General features: G+C 40.6%; 1 long non-coding RNA gene across 1 annotated transcript; it reads right to left on the bottom strand.

Annotated features, from left to right (window-relative positions):
* Positions 1 to 379: 379 nt before the first annotated feature.
* LOC144366489 (uncharacterized) lies at positions 380 to 3,527 on the bottom strand. Its single transcript, XR_013425550.1, has 2 exons — positions 2,570 to 3,527; positions 380 to 672 (listed from the first exon to the last, which is right to left on the bottom strand). It is a non-coding gene; the product is annotated as an uncharacterized LOC144366489 (long non-coding RNA).
* Between the last annotated feature and the right edge of the window lie 2,190 nt (positions 3,528 to 5,717).

The raw sequence follows: 5,717 nt of genomic DNA on the forward strand, positions 1-5,717 counted from the left end.
GCATAAGAAGAAAAAGAATATGTCAAAATAATAACCAGAAGAAAGTTGACAAAACACTATTTATATCTGATAAGATGTGTTTAAGATAAAAATTTCTATTAAGTGTCAGTAGTATTACTTTCTGACAAAAATTCTAAGTGTGTATTCCCAGAGAGAAAAAAAAAATTACAGAAAGGTTTTGGGGAAAAAAAAAAGTCATTAAAAAAAAAAAAAAACATACCTGCCTCAGAATTTCAGTAAACATTGAAGAACAATGAAGATGTCATATATTTGAAAGGAGTCATTATCAAATGAAAACCGATGCAGTCTTTAAAAACACTATACTGATCTTTTCAGACCCAAAGTAATCATATTTTTTTTTTTTGCTTGTTTGTGCTCATTTTGGTATTTTATGAGATGCGAACTGGGGCCATACAGGAGCAGACAGAGAAGAGTTTCAGGGGCACAAGAATCATTGTAGTCCCAGGTCCTAGGTTCAGGAGGCACAGCAAGCCGGCAAGGATGACATGGGGAGACCCACTGGAGAGCAGGAGCAGGTTAGGAGCGAGGAAAGGCACCTGTGGTTTCAGAGGCTATGGTTTCCATGTCCCTGGAGGCATCAGAGGTGGAGCCTCGAGAAGTCATCAGGTCATGAGGGTGGAGCCCTCCAGACTAGAGCCCTCTCCTTCCATCCTGCAAGAACACAGATGTAAGACACCACCCAAACAACCAGAACCAGGTCCCCACGCGACAGTGAACTTGCTGTTGCCTTATTGTTGCACTTCCAGCCTCCATAGCTGTGAGGGAACGCATGTCTGCTGTTGATGAATGACTTGGTTTGTGCTATTTTGTAGCATCAGCCCCAATGGACTTAGATGCAAGTGGAACAGCCGTGCAGAACCCATGACCAGCCTGGGATTAGCAGGTTTGAATGATTCCATCTGGCTCTGGCAGGAGGGTTGTCTCTGGTTGCTTGGTACCTGGCCCAGAGATAACTGAGGCTGAGGAATAGTGCCTCTCAGAGTACAAGGGGTGGTTAGTTTGCATGAGGAGGAATGCCCCTGGCTGGGCTCTATGCTATCTCCAAGCACTGACTGGTGCAGGGAAGGCAGTCTCTCCCCAGTAGGAAAGGCTTCTCTTAAGATTCAAAACATCATAACACACAGAAGAATTTAAATACACCCATAAAATACATAGCAACAGCAAAAACAAAGCATTTCAGAATGATTCTTAAGTCAAAAAGGAAATTATAAATTTGCAAAATATTTAGGAATGAATAACAAAGAAACACCATATGTAAAAATTGGGGAATGTAATGAAAGTTACTGTTGTAACTGGATAGACAAGAATTGTAGCCATGCATATTCATACAAGAAAAGATGAAAGATTAAAATGGACTCTTCAACTCCAGAACTTAGAAGAAAAATAAAACAAAGCAAACTTAAAACAACAAAGCAACAGTGTAAACCTAAAGAAGAAAAGGGAAAATAATAAAGAAAAGAGGAGAAATAAATAAGTAAGCAAAGACACCGTAAAAAAGACCAAAGAAACTCAAAAACGGTGGCTGCTCAATAAATACAATGAGTGGTAGCACCTGCCCACACCATCACGAGTGCGTTCCTCCGACTATCTAGCTGGCTGGAACTGGCAGTCTGTCTATCCTACTAAGACATCAAGGTTTCAGCTGGGTATTGTCTCAGAAAGCGCAAAGCTGCAAAGTGTCATTTCACACAAATTCACCAGGTAAGAAAGACAGGGAAAGGAGTAGGCTCTGCTCAATGTTTTGATTCCTTATCTCATTGAATCTTCCTGTCATTCACCTGCAGTCACAATACTGCTGTGTAACACACAACAGCAACATTCTCCAAAGTGTGTAATGAGCCATCACTTAGCTTTTGTGTCTAGGTCTTCTGGGTGTTGGCTGGCCTACCTGGCTCAGCTGTCTACCTCTGTCTGTCTATCATTCTGCTGTTAGGAGCAGTAACCCTTCTGGGTGTGCTCTTTCCAAGGAGATGTCAATGGCTCAAAAGAGGAAACTGCCATAATCATATTTAGGAAGACCAGAGGAGGACCTGTATCTGAACCCAAAATTAAGGAAGGGAAAGTTTATTCCGACTTTTTAACAAGGTAAACCTACCAAGTCACCTAGAAAAGTGAGTAGGTGCAGGCAAACATTAAAAAAAAAAAATAGGCAGAACACAAGGGCAAGGTGGAGAAAAGCTACTCACTTTGTGGCAACCACAAAACACAGACAGAGAACATCAGGCACTAAGGAAATATAAACCTCAGGGTCACAACCCCATGACCTCACTTCCTCCAGCCATGCCCTGCCTGCCTAAAGTTAGCATCTAGTTAGTCCATTCAAATTATTAATTCATCAAATGGATAAATCCACTCACTGGGTTGCAGGTTTCATAATCTTATAATTTCGCCTCCAAACATTTTTATTTTAACAGAAACTCTGGGGTGTTCCTTGCATCAAAGCATAACAAGCGACACCTACAAAGAGATTTTCAGAGCATACTGGGGGAAACAAGCCCTCCATCCTAAAAATGAGGGAGGTTTAGAATTCCAGAAGTATAATACTTACCATATGCAGGGAACCAAGTTAGGTACTGGATGTAGCAGTGAGTTGAAGTGGACATGGATCCTGTCTTCATGCTGCTGCCAATAATTCGCAGAAAACACTCAAAAATTAGTGTGCAATGTCTTGCTGTGATGAATGTTTGAAGGAAAGTATGTGTTGCTAAGAGCTGCATAAGGGTCATGTGACCCGATCTGAGCCTCAGCAGGTTCCTGAGAACACAGTCACACTGAGATGTGGAGAGCCAAAGCCTTGGAGGAAAGAACTTTGCAGGCAGAGAGGAAATTGTGCAGCAAGACCCTGTGGAGGAGAGAACAGGGCAGGTGTGTGGCCATGTGAAGTGTGAGGAATGAGATGAGGCTAGAGAGGGGACTGCAACTAGATCTTTGTAAGAGACAATTGGAGGACTTGGGTCTTCATCCTAAGAAAACTGGGAAGCCATTCTAAAGCTTCCACAGGTGATTGGCATGATCAGATTTCTGTGTTAGAAATACTCTGGCTATGATCTCTAGGAAGACGGGCATGAAGCAGGAGCGAACCCGAGGGCCATGGTAAGGCATCTGTCTCAGTTACACCTGCTGCGAAAGAAGAGGAGCCAGAGGAGGATGAAGCTGCATATGGGAAAGAGGAAAGGCCAGAGTATTGGGCTTCAACACTGAGGGTCTGGTGCCATAACAGTGGGGGAAGAAGTCTTTCCAGAAGAGAAAGAACATATGGTGAACAGCACCCTCTGAGAACCCAGCTACTGCTGGAGGCCCAGGTGATGTGGCGTGAACCGCTCCAAGGGTGGGTTCGATGATGAGGACACTCTGACCTGGAGTGGGTTGAGGAATGAGTGGGCAAGGAGAAAAAGGAATAGAGAGATCCCTTCTCCCAAGTTCACTGTTGAAGGCCAGTGGAAGAGAGCAGGAGTCGGAAGCAGATGTGGTTTTGAAGGTTCATTGTTCTTTGATCATGTTGAAAGACTCAATGCTTACAACAAGCTGCAGTTGAGGAGAGTTTTAAAATATTTAGAAAAAGGGGCTAATCAATAATTTAAACTATAAGGAAATGTTTAAGCAAAAATAAAATATAGAGGTCATAAAGCAAAGTCTAGCCATTATAATAGACCACATTGTGAGACCAAAATAGCATGAGCTGTAGAAAAGGAAGTACAGACCTGTCCAGCACAGAGGCATTCCTGTAGCCACACTTGGTGTTTAGCAAATGGCGTCACTAATGTGACCCTTCCCTGTAGTATTTATAGTATATGTTTATTTGTTAATGTTCACCGGAAAGAATTAAGGGTTCTCATTACAGCATGTGGACTCAAGTCATTTCTACAAGTAGATGTTCTGAGGCAATAATATTCTAGGTGTTGTTATAAATAGCTGCCTATTTTAAATGGATACTAGGGAAAAACTTCAGATGCCCAGTGAAGCCCCTCTAAGTGTGTTTTCTAATCACAAAATGAACACAGCCTGAGGATGCTGCTCTTCTCAGATGAGTGACAGATGATGAAAAACATAGCATTAGAACATGGCACTGAATAAATCCCTAAAGCAGAGAAAGCATGTGCATTTGTTTTTATCTTAATCTTGGGATTATATAATGTAGCTCAGCTGGGGCGGTCCTTGTGCCTCCTACTTTGTTGATTCCCCAAGCTGATTTGAGCAAACTCTCCTGACAGTCATTTATCCCCCTCAACTTGACAGTAAGTGTCATTCTCAGATGTCAGTACATTAGGCATGTATTGACTTTTTAAATTTTCATTTTGACATCCTAATGATGTCTCCATAGATTTGCACTGAGATCATGTTGCCATTTCCTTGGCACTTTAGAGTAGGCATTTTTCACTTTGGATTGCTCTCACATATTTTAGAATAATATTAAAGTATTTTTTTTCTCTAGATATATATAATACATATTTTGATATGTATGCATACATACGTAGATTTCAGGTTCTAGTTGTCTTCTATGGGTCAGATAAATTCACACTGAAACTGAAATACATCATTTTATCTTCAGGATGCCTAAAATTTAAAAAAAAAGAAAAAGAAAAAGAAAAAGAGAAGAAGAAGAAGAAAGTAAAAAAAAAAAAAAAATTAAGTCTGTCCTGGACAACTCATAGTCTGATAAGCTGGGGGTTCACAAAAAATGCTAATCATAATGGTGATGAATGCAAACTTTTGGAAAATGATGGAGTGGTGCATGTCACAATTAGAATATATAGATCCTCTGATTTCAACTGGGTCAAAGTTTTCTTTTTTTCTACAAATGTCTATATACCCTTCTATCCATCAATCTACTATGTATCACCTACCTATCAGCATTATTATGACAAAAAACACATTTTACTTCAACAGCAAAGTAAACGAAGGGAGTGCTTTATGACCATGCTATGTCTCATTATGCAGATCTTAAAACAATGAGCTAAGGCCCTCATGCAAAAAGATGTCCAATACTAAGATACATTTTAAATCAAGAGAATGAAATTTAAATACACATTAACACACTTAAGGAAGTCCATTTTTAACAAACTGATCAATTACAGAATTCTATTTTTGTTATGGGGGGCTGTGTGTGGAGCACATAGGTTTGCACAGGTGCATGGTACCTGGAGAAGTCGTAATGTGATAGACTGGTCTATATCAACACGGTTTATTTTAGGGGACTGGGGAGGTAAATATTGAGGGGACTATTATTAATTGTTTACCTAATTTACAGTGTTTACCAGATCCTTCTCTTTTTTCCATTTTCGTGTAATTATTTCTGAAAACAAAGCAAAACAAAAGCCTGTGAGTTAGATAGAACTAACTGCCTGGAAATAAGTATAGAAAAGGGGAAAAAAAAAATAGGACCATCTCCAAGCCCCGAAGCATTCCAGCATTCTAAATAGATTGTAAACAAAGGAAAAATAAAAGATAAGCTTCTGGCTATGGCTGTCTAGGTTGTTTAGAAACAACCATTCCTCTGAGAACCACTAGGAAAACTGTTTAAATAGACGAAAACATCTGTTTGAAGGCTGCGGGGAATTGCAGAATCAACCCTGGAGGAGAAAGGAAAGAAGTGGACTTCTGCTTGCTGAACTTCCCTGAGACGGTGGCCTGCTCCTGAAACAGAGGCCAAAGAGTTAAATCTGAGCATACGTGGCCTGCATCACACACCCGGGGGG

Source organism: Ictidomys tridecemlineatus, chromosome 9 (genome assembly GCF_052094955.1).
Source record: "Ictidomys tridecemlineatus isolate mIctTri1 chromosome 9, mIctTri1.hap1, whole genome shotgun sequence".
NCBI classification, from domain to species: Eukaryota; Metazoa; Chordata; class Mammalia; order Rodentia; family Sciuridae; genus Ictidomys; species Ictidomys tridecemlineatus.